At 44.8% G+C, this 17,561-nt stretch overlaps 1 protein-coding gene across 1 annotated transcript in view; it reads right to left on the bottom strand.

Annotated features, from left to right (window-relative positions):
* Positions 1-17,561, bottom strand: part of LOC122813118 (uncharacterized protein KIAA1841-like) — a 1,352,705-nt gene that overhangs the window by 813,795 nt on the left and 521,349 nt on the right. The window lies entirely within an intron of this gene.

The following is a 17,561-nucleotide window of genomic DNA, read 5'->3' as shown; positions in this document are numbered from 1 at the left end:
GAAAACCAAAACAAAACATATGGCTCACAACAGGGTTCTCATTTTTTTCTTCTAGAATTTCTACCTGTTCTATTTTTACAATGTTAATGGCTAATGCCCAACTGAAACATCATTTAACTTACAGCCTTATGCTTTCCAAATGTATTATTTTGTTAACCAGATAAATTCATTAAGCACAAACTTCAATTCAGGGCTGACATTTGTGACATTCGACTAAAATCCCACTGGACTGCCAACAATTAATGTGACATTTGGCCAATACCCACTGGACCGCCAACTATAAATGTGACATCCCTTACTATCCTGGGTCAGTAACTAAGGAGCTTTAATCCTCACGACTGACTCCAGCGTGAGACTGTCACTTAAACAGGAGTAATATTTCACAATGTTTCCCTGAGAGCACAACAGGAACATGCTCAATAATCTGGGAATGGACTGTATACTTCTGTCCACCCCTAATGTAACTCCTTATTACACACTTCAGAACAATGCATCCCAGTTTAAGACCTCTGATACACTCACACTCAAAGTAAATTTAAATTTCACACATCCAAACACTTCTGGGAAAGTCTGACAGATTTCCAGCCGAGTCCCTTCCCCAAATTAATATGGTAATGCTGCCACCAATCAGAGTGTCTTCATGCCCTTCTAAAGGGGTGTCCAATTATGAAAATTAAAATGTCAAAATAAATAACTATGACCAGAAGCAACCACGCCTTTGAGGTGCAAGCACTCTAATCTCTAAAGAGCACACTGATTTCCAGCCACAATGTAAAGTAATGAAAAACATTTAATAATAAATAAAGTGATTGCAAGAATGCAAATCAATAACTTTCACTAAACACCAGACTTCAGTCACCAGAAATATAAAATTAAACTATAGGACAGAAGTCCATCATTCTAGAAAAACTCTATCTGAATAACTAATCTTTCCTAATCTAACTACAGAATACTGTCCCTGATCTAATCTGAAGCATAACAGCAAGGGAAAGGCAGGCTTACAATTTTTCGTGATTTCTCTTTTCTTCAGGTATCACTGCACAGCACTGTAAATGACTGCAGCACTTCACAAACTGCGCAGCTTAACAGTCTGTACTGTCTTATTTTAAAAAATAACAGCTGTTTGGAAAAGATTTTTTCCTGTCAATCAGCTGTTCAAATAATCACCTAGCAACCAGGAACATTCTAGTGACATCACCTACTGTTCAATTGATTCTCCACAGTACTTTATAATCTCCCTCACAAACATGTGCATTCAGAAATGTATCAAAACACTGACAGATTCTTTAAACAATTTGTATGAACTGAGATAGTCAACATTTTAAAAACTTATTTACATATTCACAATTAGACATGTTGGCATACAGTACAAGTTAATCTGAGAATATACACAAATCTCCTGCCAGACATGCTAACACAGATGACAATGTTTTCACATTTCTTCCCCCCTTATGACTCGAGCATGATTTTCCAGTGACCCTTGAAAACCATCGCTTGAGGAAAAATGGGTCTACCTGGAAATATTAACCCACTCCTCTTCTCCTGGACAACCAACCACACTGGCATTATTAACCCCACTACGATGTTGTATGATTATATTATATGCTTGCAATCCTAGGCTCCATCTCAGTAACTTGGCATTTTGCTTACTGATCCTATCAAGCCATGTTAGAGGGTTATGATCTGTGATTACAGTGAATTTTCTCCCATAAAGATAAGGTTCCAGCGTTTGCAAAGCCCACACTATGGCCAAACACACTTTCTCCACTGCTGCATAACACTCTTCTCTAGGTTGGAGTCTACAGCTCAGATAAATTACTGGGTGCTCTGTGGAAACTTGGCTGAGCACAGCCCCTACCACATAATTTGAAGCATCTACCTGCACAATAACTTTGTTATTGTAATTTGGGCTGGCTAACACAGGGGCCCATCCCGAAATCTTAGTTTTGGGAATGCTGTTCACAATCTGTGGTCCACACCACCTTGTCCGGTTTATTCTTCCTATTTAGGTCCAAAAGGGGTGCAGCTATGGTACTGCAATTCAGCACAACATTTCTATAGTATCCCACTGTCCCTAAAAATGCTCTCACTTGTTTCTTAACAGGAACTGGCCATGCTTGAATAGCTTCCACGTTGACAGATTCTAGCCTAATTTTACCACTTCCCACTCTGTGTCCTAAGTGACTTCTGCCATAACCACTTGACACTTACTGGATTTAATGGTTAATCCTGTCCTACTTAATCTATTCAAGACCACCCTCACACGTTGGAGATGTTCCTGTCAGGGGTGGCTGTAAATAGCGATGTCATCCAAGTATGCCAGAGCATATTCCCCTGTTCCTACCAAAATGTGGTCTACCAGCCTCTGAAAAGTTGCTGGGGCATTCTCTATTTCAAAAGGTATCCTAGTAAATTTATACAATGCATAAGGGGTTACAAAGGCTGACCTTTCTCTAGCAGCAGAAGTCAAGGGTACCTGCCAGTATCCCTTAGTTAAATCAATAGTGGTCAAATACCTAGCCCCACCCAGCTGTTCTGGGGCTTCGTTTGTCCTCTCCATGGGGTATGCATCTGACTCTGTGCAACTATTTAATTTCTGATAGTCTACACAGAATCTCACAATACCATACTTCTCTGGCACTAGCACTACTGAGATAGCTCAAGGGCTGTCAGACTCTTGAATTATGCCCTGTTCTAGCATTTCTCTTATTTCTTCTTTTGGAGTTTGTTTCACTCTCTCTCAGGTACTCTATAATGAACCTGCTTAACAGATTTTTAGAGTCCTGTGTGCACACAGTGCTGCACCAAGTCAGTATGCTCAGGTTTCCCTGCGAACATATCCCCCAGTTCCTGCATTATCATTTTTATCTCATGGACTTGATTAGGAGTTAATTGCTTCGATATGGCAACCTCTTACACAGAGGTGTCAATCCTAGCCTCACCCAAAAAATTGGTCACTATATCCCTTTCGGACTCTTCCTGCCATCCACTACAAATGCTCAATACTAGGGCCTCCTTGTTATGATAAAGTTTCATCATATTGACATGGCACAGTTTGTGCCTTTGTCACCTACCTACCAAATTTACCATGCGGTTAACATCACTGATTTTCCTCACCATCTCAAAGGGTCCCTCCCAAGCTGCTTGTAACTTATGTCTAACAGGAACAAGTTCCATCACCTTCTGTCCCTCAGCATACTCTCGGGCTCGAGCATTCCTGTCATGCCACACCTTTTGTTGTTCAGCCACTGCTAGGTTCTCTTGAGCTAGACCCATGAGCTCCTTAAATCTTGTCTGAAAGTTGAGAACATAAGCCACAACAGACTCTTTGTGAGATTCACTCTCACCTTCCCACTCATCTCAAATTAAATCTAAAGGCCCCCTCACCCTATGCCCATATAACAACTCAAAGGGTGAAAAACCTGTAGATTCCAACAGTAGTTCCCTGTATGCAAATAAAAGATGGGGCAAATACTTGCCCATTCCCTTTTAAACTGGTCTGCAAATGTCTGTAGCATAGTCTTCAATGTAGAGTTTAACGTCTCCATAAGACCATTAGTCTGGGGATGGCAGGGGCTGGTCTTTAGATGTTTCACCCCACAACACTTCCACAGACAAGTCAGCAGGTCTGACATGAAGTTGGCACCTCAGTTATTCAGTATTTCCTATGGAAAACCTACTCTGCTGAAGATTTCTAGCAAAGCATTTGCCACCTTCTCTGCCACAACAGATGACAGAGCCACCTCCTCAGGATATCTGGTAGCACAGTCTACTATGACCAATATGTATTTCTTTCCTGCAGAACTTGTAGTACTCAGGGGTCCCACAATAATCAAGGCCACTCTCTGAAATGGCTCTTCGACAACAGGCAAAGGCATTAAAGGACCCTTAGCCTTGTCCCCTACTTTACCAACTTTTTGGCACTGTTCACAAGTCCTACAATAGCCAATCACATGCCTCACAATCCCAGGCCAATACAAATTTTGCATAATACATCTCTTAGTATGTCTTATAGGTTCATAGGTTCATACTAGGCTATCTGCCCTAGGGCATTTATAAGCCTAGCCAGAGTGTGTGTGGCTTTCACCACCCCTTAGGATGAGAATACTATACCCATTAGTTTGCTGTGCCTCTGTCCAGCAGTGATACAGAGATGATTCCCGGGGTAAACCTACGATCTCCCATCCACTCGTCAAGATTTCTCTTGAACAGAGTCAGTGAGGGGCTCTGCCTCACATGGACTGGGATTCTGTTCCATAGTGTAGGGAGTCTCTGGGTGATGAATCTGTCCCTCCAGCACGTCCTATTTATATCCGTGTTGAGGTTTAAGTCTCTTGCTCTCGTGGCTCTGGTGGATTTGGATTTTTTGAGGTGGAGCATGTCCATTAATTCTGGGTTGGACATGGCCTTGTATGTCAGGCACAGATCACCTCTGAGCAGACGGTATGCGACTGAATAGAGCTGGAGTTTCTTCAGTCCATATCCATATAATATCCATATGACCTGAGAAAGGAATGTCGTGTGCTATGGCTAAGAGTGGCAGATGGTAAGCTCTAAGCACTACCAACTGCCATATTACTTTACCTTCTAGATCACCTCCAGGAGTCCACAGTCTCTACAACAAACCATTGTTCCAGTATACAAACTCCCCTATTCCTTGAGCCTCAGGTGCCTCCTTAGCCACCTCCCTCAAGCTTTGTAACATAGGATCTGTAAGTGGAGCCTGTCTCAACTCCACCTTCATAACCATCCCCAGCTCCCCTTTCACAGGAAGCCTACTCACTTCCGACACCTGTGCCTAGCTGTCACTCTGGGTACCACCACTTACACCTGTCCTCGCAGTCACCATGTCCAAGGGAACATCAATACCCACCAGCAGCTGTGGTTCAAATTCAGACTTGCTTCTAGCACCTTCTTTGAAACAGCCACCACGCCAGTCCCAGCTTCAGGTATGAGATCTTTCTGGGTCTCTCCCAGACTACCAGACCTACATGGCTTTCTCCAACTGTGACTATGTGTCATTGCATGTACACAAGTTACTGCATCTTCAAAGTCAATCCGTAGCAGGATATCTGCAAGAAAATCCTCAAACACACCTACTTGCTTGCTTCTTCTTCGACCCTCCCAGTCAAGATGAACCCTAGCCAATGGTATTTGGAACGGGGTCCCTCCCAATGCTCTGACTGGAGTAGACTGCCCAAGCAGGTAACTGCTAAGAGGGACACAGCTTCTGATATAACCATTGTGAGCCCTGCAGTGGTTAGAGAAGAGGAGTACTTGCTTGGGCAGTCCACTCCAGTCAAAGCAATGGGAGGGACCCCATTCCAAATACCTTTGGCTGGGGTTCAGCTTGCTTGCTTCCTCTTCTACCCTCCCAGTTAAGATGAACCCTAGCCAAAGGTATTTGGAACGGGGTCCCTCCCACCATTCTGACTGGAGTGGACTGCCCAAGCAAGTACTGCTCTTCTCTAACCACTGCAGGCCTCACAATGGTTATATCAGAAGCTGTGTCCCTCTTAGCAGTTACCCGTTTACCATCTACTAAGATATGATATAATTTTGGTGAAAATTATGCACCCCACTTGTTTCTAAACAACTTACCAATGGTAGCTCATAGGTTGGTACTAGGCTATCGGCCCTAGTGTCTATACAAGCCTAGCCATAACAATTCCCTGGCTATTTCTTCCCACAATATTTACTTTCCTGGACTCCTGTGTAGCAGTTTGTCATCCACAATTACTGGCTACCTCACCTTCTGTTTCTCACCTTGCCTTGATGGACATTTGGCTGCTGTGTGTCCCTCTGGTTACACTTGAAATATCTAATCCCTAACCATGCACTTGGATTAGTAGTTTCCCCCATTACTGGTGTACTCTGTTGGAGTGGTTTAGACTGTCCTCCATGGGTTCTCTTGTGTCCATGTGCAGCATTGGATATCCCTTTCTTATACAGTGGTGCTAAGCTTGCCAGGTAGAGATCCCCTTTCTCAACTCCTCTGCAGAGTTACACTCACAGTATGCAAACCAGACTGTCATGTCATTAGGCAAAATACCAAAGGACTGTTCCCCGCCAGTCCCTCAAAGGATGTGACCTGACACCCACTCATCCATCTGTGAAAGTAAGTAGTTAAGTCAGCAATATAATTACACAAACTTTCATCTGACTTGCATCCATGTTCACAAAACTTTTCTATAAGCTTCAGGTGTTAGTTTAAAACAATCTAGAATACAAACAATCTACATCAGACAAAAATGACATGGCCTAAACAGCTTTACCATGGAGTAAAGGAGTCAGGAGTTGAACCCAGAGCTCATAGTCAACATCATATTGTCTACTTATTCTCTCAAAAATATGAATAAAACTATCAAAGTCATCCCCATTAATGTACTGAGGAAAAAGTTTACTGACCTGTATGGCTTCTGGGCTCCACTTTTTCCCTTCCCCATTACCTCCATGATCCTCTCAACAGGTAAGAAGCTTCACTTCATGCTGGCACCGTCTCTCATTCTCCTCATGCTGTCTCTCATTTTCCTCGGCTTCTAAACGTCTGATCTCAAGTTCATATTGATGCTGCTTCTCCCTTTCCTCAGCCTCCCATCATTGGGCTTCCAGGTGCAGTCTCTTCTGTTTCCAGTCATTTGGATTCCAGTTCACACTGATGCTGCTTCTCTCCTCAGCCTCCAGATGCCACATTCTCTCCTCGGCCTCCAGGCACACTAACTCCAGACGGATTTTCAGGTCCTCTGAAGAAAATGGGACTGTCCCATCTCAGCAGGCTGCACATAACCAGCTCCAAATGGGACATCCTCTGAATGGCTCATCTCAGCTGTGGCTGAAACTAAGGTTGAAATCACTGCTTCCTTGGTCAGGTTGGCAGGTACCAGAGTCCTCTGGTTTCACACTCCTTAGCCAACTGGATCTTTGTCAGCTTGCTAAAATCTTCTGCTGACATTCTTACCCGCTATCACTGCCTAACTAAAAAATAAATAAAATTGTGGTGGATTGAAATTCTGAATTTTTACTTTGTGGCTGTCAAGAGTGCACACCTTAATGACAACTACCCACAGGCTACTGGATACAATTAAAAATCCCACCGCTACCACCAATTAAATGTGATGCCCAGCTAAAATCCCACTGGATAGCCAACAATTAATGTGACGTCTGGCCAATACCCCACTTGAATGCCAGCAATAAATTTGATGTCCCTTACTATCCTGGGTCAGTAACTAAAGAGCTTCAATCCTCTACTGATTTCAATGTGAGACTGTCACTTAAACAGGAGTAATACTTCACAATTTTCCCCTACGAGCGCAACAGGAACACGCTCAATAATCTGAGACTGGACTGTATACTTCTGTCCAAACTCCTTGTTACACACTTCAGAGCAACGTGTCCCAGTTTAAGACCTCTGATACACTCAAAGTAAATTTAAATCTCACATATCCAAACACTTCTGGGAAAAGCCTGAGACAGATTTCTAGCTTTGTCCCTTCCCCAAAATAATACAGTAATGCTGCCACTAATCAGAGTGTCTTCATGGCGTTCTAAAGGGGTGTCCAATTATGAAAATTAAAATATCAAAATAAAAGATAGCTATGACCAGATGCGAGTATCAAACAAGAATAAGCGCTCTATAATCTCTAAAGAACACACTGATTTCCAGCCACAGTGTAAAGTAATGAAAAACATTTAATAATATGTAAAATGATTACAACAATGTAAATCAATAGCTTTCAATAAACACCAGAATTCAATCACCAGAAATATAAAATCAAACTGCAGTATAGAAGTCATCATTCTAGAAAAACTATCTGAATAACTAAACTTTCCTAATCTAACTAGAGAATACTGTCCCTGATCTAACCTAATGCATAAAAGCAAGGCAAAGGCAGGCTTATAGTTTTTGGCGAGTTCTCTTTTCCTCAGGTATCACTGCACAGCAATGTAACTTACTAACTCTTCACAAAATGCTCAGCATTTGACAAAGTGCACACCTTAACAGCCTGTATGGTCGTATTTTAAAAAATAACAGTCAGCTGTTTGAAAAAAGTTCTATTTACTGTCAATCAGCTGTTCAAATAATCACCTAGCAATCAGGAACATTCTAATGACATCACCTACTGTTCAGCCGATTCTCCACAGTACTTTAAAATCTCACTCACAAACGTGCAATTAGAAATCTATCAAAACATTGACAGATTCTTTAAACATTTTGTATGAACAGAGAGGTAGTCAACATTTAAAAAAATATTTACATATTCACAATTAAGCATGCTGGCATATAGTACAAGTTAATCTGAGAATATACACAATCTCCTGCCAGACATGTTAAGACAGATGACAGTGTTTTAATTTTCTTCAAAACATGAAATACTGCCTGATCAAATGACTTACTTAGAGTTACAGAAAAGGCAAATGGAGGCCGAGAGAATCAAAACCAAGATTACAGGATGAAGTACATTAGCAATTCATAGTCTTAATCATGTCCTCAATAGTATTTATCTTTTAAAGCACACGGACCAGTTTACACTGATGACAATTATATACAGAGTGGTAATTATGACTCTGGTACTATATATAAGCAGTCAGTAACCGTATGGAAAATTGTATCAGGGAAAGTGCTAGGTACAAATACTATATGATCCTAGAGCAAACAATGCACAGCACCATTGTTAATTTAGCACACATACTAACATACAGCAATGTTATATGGGTTGGAGACAGTGGCATTGACAAAAGGGCAGGAGTCAGAGCTGGATGTGGCAGAGTTAAATATGTTAAGATTTGCACTGGGTGTGACAAGGGTAGACAGGATTAGGAATAAGTATATTAGGGGGTCAGCCCAGGTTGGACCGTTTGGAGACAAAACCAGAGAGGCGAGATTGCATTGGTTTGGACATGTGCTGAGGAGGGATGCTGGGTATATTGGGAAAATGATGCTAAGGATGAAGCTGCCAGGTAAGAGGAAAAGAGGAAGGCCTAACATAAGTTTTATGGATGTGGTTAGAGAGGACATGCAGGTGGTTGGTGTGACAGAGCAAGATGCAGAGGACAGGAAGAAATGGAAACAGGTGATCCGCTGTGGCGACCCTTAACCGGGAAAAGCCGAAAGAAGAAGACTAACATACAGCATCAATTTTAGGCAATAATGGAGAACTCTGGACCTTGCATATGTTCAGACCCAGAGCAAGTGACATGGTTACATAAGATCCAGTGTTCTCCGCTAGTTTACAGCTCTTTGAACACTTGAAAGAGAACACCATGCTATACTGACCATTTTAAATTAATGACTACAGCCCCCTCCAAAAAAGTCATATTTCCAAAATGACATCTCATTATGTGAAAACAAACTATGCTTATATTCCTTAGCAAATTTAAAATGTGTTAACTAAACAGATGGAAATAACTGATTTTTATGAGATGTAGTGAGTCACTTAATACTTTAAAAAATCCTTACATTAATAATGACATCAATACGCATACAGTAGCAGAAAAACTATCACAAACATTTTTTATTTTCTTATATTACACATGTGCTTTCTTTTTAACAATTATTCACTCCAGCACTGAATAAATTTCTCAATTCCTGCCTTCACTTAAACCTCACACCAATAATTATTATGCTGAATTGTTCCCTCAAATTCCATTTCTATGCAATTTGCTTGTTCCCTTTTGTAAAGATCCCACTTCCAGTTCTTTTATCTCATTTACAATACTCAGTACTCCAAGTACACATGGTTTAGATTTTGATTTCCAGTTTGTAGCAAATGCATTTTGGTAGTCAATAGCATTAAGCTTAGTAAGGCCTTACCACACAATTCAGATAATATATTTCACTCAGAATAACAGTTTCCTTACCTACAACTACTCCTCAACATTTCTGATGAAGTATTTTGTAGGGAATTTTTAAAAACTGCCAGCTCATAACATTTACATTCCCTAAACGTATGCCCCGAGATTCATGAAGCTTGCACCAGGCAGAGGTGTAGCTTAGGCAGTCTAACCCCAAATATGGCCTCCGAGCGATTCAGATACAATACAATTCCACGTGCACTACCAGCGTATGCCAGATCTGCACAGCTCTCGGCTCATGTATGCTAATCACCCCATGAGCAGTACTGCAGCATGCAAATGAAGGTACACAGCGATTCATGAAGTGGTGCAGGCGTAGCTTAAACATACAGAAATGTAAACCAAAAAATAACAGTTTATATTTTTCCAAACAGAACATCTGAGCCATGAAAGCGGACCAAACTTACGTATTACAAAGTTAACATATGCCAATGGCTAAATATACAGCCAATGGCATAAAAAAAAACACGCACAACACATAAAAAATAACATTTAGTGTCATGGCCACACTAACGCAAAGTACAACCGCAGGGCATGTGTGCGCAAACGGGAACACAAGGAAAATATATACAGATGTCATAAAACTGCAATGTAACACAAATCATGATTTTGCCATAATAGTCAATGGTATGCATGCTACACCACAACCAAGGTGCAAGGGTTGCGAAGGGTCTGTGACGGTGTTTGGCGCAGTAACTATGAATTAGTAGTCAATGCCATGCAAATGAGGCAAGTAATACTGAATTGCAAACGTCCCGCAAGCCTAAGGATGTACCACACAGTGCAGCGGTACAACACCAAGGAGTGGCCTGGAGGTATACATGAAATCAGCAGAGGGGTGTGTCACCGTAGCTGTAAGCACATTGGAGCATTGCTAATCCGGGTTGCCCATTGCTAACCAAAGCCGCAGGATAGGGGTGTGGATGTAGCCATAGCTTTACTTAGCTGAGAGCACACAAGGTGACCAAAAGCGCATGTGTACGTGGATGATGCGCTCGAAATCCGGTAAACGGCTGCACGCGGCACGCACCACAGCTGAAACAGGAAGGTTACGGGAAGACAATAAGGAAATGCCGCAGTAGGGTAATTGGAGTACAACTGAGTAATTAACACCTATTAATTCACAGTGGGCTATTGATGGTAACAAGGCTCCTAGTAGCAACCTGCAGAACAGGATAGTGGAGGTGCCGGACTGCAAAGAAAAGAGAACCGTCACAGCAGAGCAAAGCAAACCTGCAGTAGATCGGCTATAGAACACATTTCGCAACACAATCCTGGATTGGGAAAGTACAAAACAAGAAAGCAGGCTGCTGGATGCATGCCTGACAATGGGAGCGGAATCGTTTTGAAAAGTGAAGGCAAGGGCAAGAGATGATCCATGGCAGCTAAATGTAATTCAACACCAAAGGCACCACAATAGCAGTACCTGCGGTAAAACACATAAGTAAGATACCCTGCAGCTCGGATTGTACATACACACCCTATGACATCATCAGCTTCCAAAGCACAATAGTATAAAGTGTGAAGGCACCTCACACACACTCATGTATTCCCAAACACTGCACCATTGGTGTAAACAGACGGGGAACTTTTACAATGTACATATTGGGAGGTGCCATAGCTGTGATTCATCAGCATGTGTTGGAGACTGAAGGTGGTGTGGAGGATGATGCTGACAACCACCTCAGGCCCCGGAGGAGAAGAGTGTTCAGACCAAGGGTAACCTACCAGGGACTAGATGATCTGGAGACAGTAGAGCGTTACAGGGTAGACAGGGACATCATACAGCAAATTGTTGAGCTGTGCCGGCCATACCTCAGAGCCAGAAACAACAGAGGGGAACCCATCCCAGTGGACACGAAGGTATGTGTAAGCTTGAGAATACTAGCCACAGGTACCTTTCAAAGGCCAACTGGAGATATCACGGGGATCTCACAGGCATCAGCATCCAGGGTACTTCACCATTTCCTGGATGCCATGTTACCACATGCCAATGAGCATATATACTTCCCCCGAACTCAGGAGGAGTTGGCCAGCAATATGCGCCTCTTCCAATGTGTGGCAGACTACCCAGAGGTACTGGGTGCAAGAGACTGCACGCACATACATATCAAGTCATCACCTGGTGAGCATGGTAGGCACTACATAAACCGCAAGGGATACCACTCCATCAACTGCCAGGTCGTGTGCAATGCCCAGGGCATTATCACGGATGTGTGTGCTGGCAGCCCTGGAAGCTACCACGACTCCCACATCTGGCATGCCTCACAGCTGTACCAGGTATTTGTCAGGGGGGACATCCCATATGGCCACCTTGTGGGGGATGCTGGCTATGCACTGGAACCATGGATGATGACTCCCATCAGAAATGCACATACACCCATGCAAGAACGCCATAATGAGGCACATGCATAAACCAGAATCATCACAGAGCGTGTGTTTGGGCTGCTGAAATCACGGTTCCGTTGCTTGGACATATCTGGTGGAGCCCTGCAGTACTCTGCAGGCACGTGTGCCCACATCTTCATAGTATGTGCCATGCTACATAATATGATCCTGCGGAAACAGCTGCAGCAGGGACATAATGGTGAAGGCCCTCACAGCCCACCGCAATTGCCAAGGGCACCACAGGCACAGAGGGATTCAGACCATGAACACCCTGTGCCAGCCCCAGAAGGCAGACAGAGGCATGCCCAATATGCCCATGCCTTGGCAAAGAGGGAACGTATAGCACATACACTGACAGTGTAGGCCCCTATGGACTGACACACTTCTCCACCTGCACACACAGCAAAATGGATGGCACACACACACGACCACCTGTAAACTGTCATGTATAGGTGGTCTACTGTGTGCATCCTACATAGGCAGCCCTCAACTACTGCACACACAACAGCTATTGGTACAAGGTAAGTCAACAATTGAACAGTAAATTAAGCTAACATCATGTGTTGATACTCTATGTATAGGTTCCTATGAACATCGGTAGGTACATGCCTAATTGTCAGAGGCCATTCATAAGCCTAGCCAAAATGTGTCTGCTGTTGCCACCCCATTGATTAACTAACTGTCCCTCTGTGGAGCAGAACCAATTATGGGTTCCCTGGGGTGTAACTTTTAGTTATGTACTCACCATAACTTCAGATGTTTGGGATCCATCTCGCCTACATTCTGACTGATGGGGTTCGGAGCCGATCCCTCGGCTCCGACTCGGCATGCTTATGCTATAGAGCGAGGCCTCTAATTGGCTGACCTATCTTTATCCCAGGATGCACCACCACTAATCCCCCAGATCTTGTTTGTCCGCATTCATGCGCACATGCACAGCTTGTTTATATAACATTGTTAGATGTTTCAAGATGAAACAACAGGATTTGGACCTTCTGATATCCTCTGATCTCCAAGGAAGGGGGAAGGAGGGTGGGTTATTAGGAATGTAGGCGAGATGGATCCCAAACATCTGAAGTTATGGTGAGTACATAACTAAAAGATGTTATGTGATCCTATCTCGCCTACATTCTGACTGATGGGACAGCGTCCCTAGAACCTAAATCCCGGGTGGCTCATTGGAAAACACTCCTGAGCACTGTGGAACCAAATGAAGCTCGTCCTCTAGATGCCACATCTAATTTGTAGTGAGAAATGAAGGTGTGCCGTGAAGACCATGTAGCCGCAGCACAAATGTCACCAATAGCAAGCTTAGAATGAAATGCTACCGAAGTAGCCATAGCCCTTGTAGAATGAGCCTTGACAGAGGTGCTAAGCTCTTTGTTAGAATAAATATAAGCTTGAGTAATACAGTCCCTGATCCATTTGGCAATAGTGACCTTCGTGACAGCGTTGCCCAATTTGTTTTCTGCAAAGGATACAAACAACTGATCTGTTTTCCTTGATTGTTTGGTCCTATCTAAATAAAAACGTAACTGTCTGTGGACATCTAGTGTGTGGAAAATAAACTCCGCTTTATTGAGTATTTTGGAAAAAAACTGGAAGCTCTAACGATTGTTGCAAGCATAAAGTAGAACAAACTTTAGGAACAAAAGAAGGATTTGGTCTGAGGGACACCCTGTCAGTATGAAAAACCAAGTACGGGGGTTTCACTGACAAAGCTTGAAGTTCTGAAACCCTTCTGGCTGAAGTAATCGCCACTAGAAAGGCTGTCTTCCATGATAGAAACTTTAGATCACAGGTAGCTGCCGGTTCAAAGGGGAAAGAAGTCAAGGCACGCAACACTAAATCGAGATCCCATGGAGGTGCAGGATGAGAGATCGGGGGTCTTAATAGAGCAGCACCTTTCAAGAAGGTCTTACACAATCTGTTGCTCATTAAAGGAGGGTCTATGGATTCATGAAAATTAGAAATTGCTGCCAATTGTACTTTGATGGTAGAAACTGAAGAGCCTTGATTGAAAAGAGAGGTCAGGAATTTGAGTACTTCTGCCACGGGAGTAGAAATGGGGTCCAGGCCCCGGAGTTGAGCCCAAATAGCAAACCTTTTCCATTTGCTAGAATACAGTTTCTTTGTAGCAGACTTGTGGGCTGAAGATAATATGTGCACAACATCTGGATCCAGTGCATGTCTCCTGACTATCGACGGAAGAGGAGGAGCCAGGCCGTCAATTTTAAGGTGTGTAGGGACTGGTGTAGTAGTCCCGACTGATGAATCAGTAGGTCTGGGACCTGGTCCAGGAACCATGGACCTTCCAGAGCATGTTTCCGAAGATAGGGAAACCACACTTGACGAGGCCAGTAAGGAGCAATTAAGATCATCTTGCTCCCTAAGAGAGATGCCTTTGAATCACCCTGGGGAGGAGAGGAACTGGAGGAAGGCATAAAGCAGGCCGGTGGGCCAAAGATGGACTAATGTCCATGGGGCTCTTCCCGGAGCCGGGTTAGGAGAAAAATTCTTTGCACTTGATTCAGAGGAGTCGCGAAGAGGTCGCAACACGGAACTCCCCATTCACTGAAAATCTGCCTTGTAACTGTCATATTCAGAGACCATTCATGAGGACAGAGGATGGTTCTGCTCAACCTGTCGGCTATGACATTGGACTTGCCCGGTATGTGAGTAGCCACTAGGAAGCGTTTGGTCGAGACTGCCCATTCCCAAACTCTCATCGCTTCTCTGCAAAGAGGATAGGATCTGGTCCCTCCCTGTTTGTTCAGGTACCAGACAACTGACATGTTGTCTGAGTGAACAGCAATTACGCCCTGAGGGAGATAATCGTGAAGGGCTTGAAGGGACAGGAGTACTGCCCTCATCTCTAGGATGTTGATATGAAGAGGAGTCTCTTCCGGGTGCCATTTGCATTGGACTGACCTGCCCAGGGAATGCCCCCCCCACCCCATCTGGGAGGCGTCCGTGGTCAAAGTGGCCACCGGAGGAGGAAGAACAAAGGGTCGTCCCTGATCCAAATTGGAGGACACTAGTCACCAGCGAAGGTCCCGTTTGCAAGATTCTGTGATCCATATGAGATGATTGAGAGGGAGTTCCTGAAAGGACCACTGAGTTGAAAGAAGCCACTGGAGGATTCTCATGTGTAACCTTGCCAAGGGAACTAGCAGAACTGTGGCAGACATGGATCCCAAAAGCTGTAGGACCATTCTGGCTGGGGCTTTGGACCTGGGGAGTAAGGCTCGAACTTGATTTTGAATGGTTTGAATTCTGTCTGCAGGTAGATAGACTCACATCTGGTTTGAATCTATCTCTACCCCTATGAATCTTATTCTTTGAGATGGCCGCAACACAGACTTTGGCCAATTGAAGGTGATTCCAAGGGAATTGCCCAGTGATATTGTGGCTTGCAGGCTCCATAGAAGTAGATGCTTGGAGGTGGCAGTTAGGAGCCAGTCGTCTAGGTACGGAAACACCTGGAATCCTAGACTTCTCAGGTGAGCAGTCACTACTGTCAAGCATTTGGTGAACACCCTGGGGGCTGTGGTGAGACCAAAGGGCAGCACACGGAACTGAAAATTACTGCCTCCTAGGCTGAAGCGCAAATGTCTCCTGGACGTTTGATGTATTCTGATATGATAATACGCGTCCTTGAGATCTATGGAGCACATCCAAACACCCTTCTCCAACAGTGGGAGAATGGTTTGTAGAGTGACCATTCGGAACTTGGACTTCTTGACTGAACGGTTTAGGTTGCTTAGGTCCAAAATGGGCCTCAAGTCCCCGGTCTTTTTTGGCACCAAAAAGAATCTTGAGTAAGTCCCTAATCCAATCTGGTCTGCGGAGACCGGTTGGATGACTCCTTTTTGCAGCAGCTTTGAAATTTCTGAGGCTGCGGTATCCCGTTGACTGGGTGGCGGGTCCGGGATTTTTTTGGACTGAGGGGGGGGCGAGAGAATGGGATGGAGTAACCTCCGGCGATAATTCGAAGCACCCATCGGTCCTGAGTGATCCCTTCCCAGGCCTTCAGGTGCTTCGAAAAACGCCCCCCGACTGGCTCCGGAGCAGCACAGTCGGGCAATCCCTCAGGGACTATGAAAGGCTGAAGAGCCACTAAATGACTCGCGGCCTCCAGTGTTGCGAGGGCCTCTGTCGCCTCTGGGACGGCGTCTTCCGGATGAATTTCCCCCTCCTCTGCCTCTGGCGGGGGAACCTTCCTGCTGAGAGGGGTAAGACTTCTGAGATCTACGGAACCACATTTTCCCTCCTCTTAGCCTTGGGATAAGGCCGAAGGGAGTGGAAAATCGTGCCCCACAGTCAGAGTCTTACCCTCCTGTTCACAGAGGGTAAGTGTGTCTTTTACCTTGGGTCCAAACAGGGAGGACCCATCAAAGGGGGCGTCGGCAAATGAAGACTTAAAGGCCTCCGCGAAATGACACAGGCGGAGCCAGGCTTGTCTCCGTGAGCAATGCCTGTACCCACCTCTACTCCTTCGGCCGCATACGAAATGAACCTCATGGACGAGTTAGAAATGGATGACATTGTAGCCAGCTGAGATCCAACCGTCTGGGCCAGCTCCTCAGGCAGGTTACCTAAGAGGGTATCGGATAGCTCCTTGATCAGATCCCTCTGAAATCTCGTAAAGTGCGTCAGGTAGTTCAAAGACCTCAGAGTAAAGGCCGCTGAACTAAGGGTGCGCTTACCGCATCGATCCATGCTCCTAGACTCCTTATTAGGAGGATGGACGGACGTAGAAGCCTCTGCTACATCTTGCTGGGTAGCAGATGCCACCACCATAGCATCCACAGCCACACCTTTCGTAAGGAACTCTCTATCTGGGGTGCCGAGAAATTTGTTCGGACGAGTGGGCACGGTTCCACAGAGTCTGGGTGTTCCCACGCCCGACAGATCAAATCCAAGAGCTCGTCAAGGGCGGAGACACCCAGGAGGCGGAGGGCTGAGCCCCGAAGGCCTTCAGGAACACAGACTCATCAGCAGAGGGAGGTTTGGATTGCCAGCCGCCTCGTTGTTTTAGGGCTTCCAGGATGTCTGCGAAGGAGACATCATCCGAGGACGACTTGGGGGACCCCTCTGCATCATCGAGATCAGTGTCAGATGTCAAAGACTCATCAGGGGAGTCAACGTGCTTCCTCTTGCACGTTCTCTTCCTGGGAGGTTCTTCTGAAGAGGCTTCAGAAGGACCTCCAGGAGGGGGAGAAACCCCAGCGGGGGTAACCTGAGGCCCAGGGGCTCCGCTGTCTGGACAGGGGACTGCCAACCACCCAGTCTCCAAATGTAGGGAAGGAGCTGGGGAA

Source organism: Protopterus annectens, chromosome 1.part1 (assembly GCF_019279795.1).
Source record: "Protopterus annectens isolate FY-2018-M chromosome 1.part1, PAN1.0, whole genome shotgun sequence".
Lineage (NCBI taxonomy): Eukaryota > Metazoa > Chordata > Ceratodontiformes > Protopteridae > Protopterus > Protopterus annectens.
The sequence above is the reverse complement of the archived record's forward strand: the minus strand, read 5'-3'. Positions and strand labels throughout refer to the sequence as shown.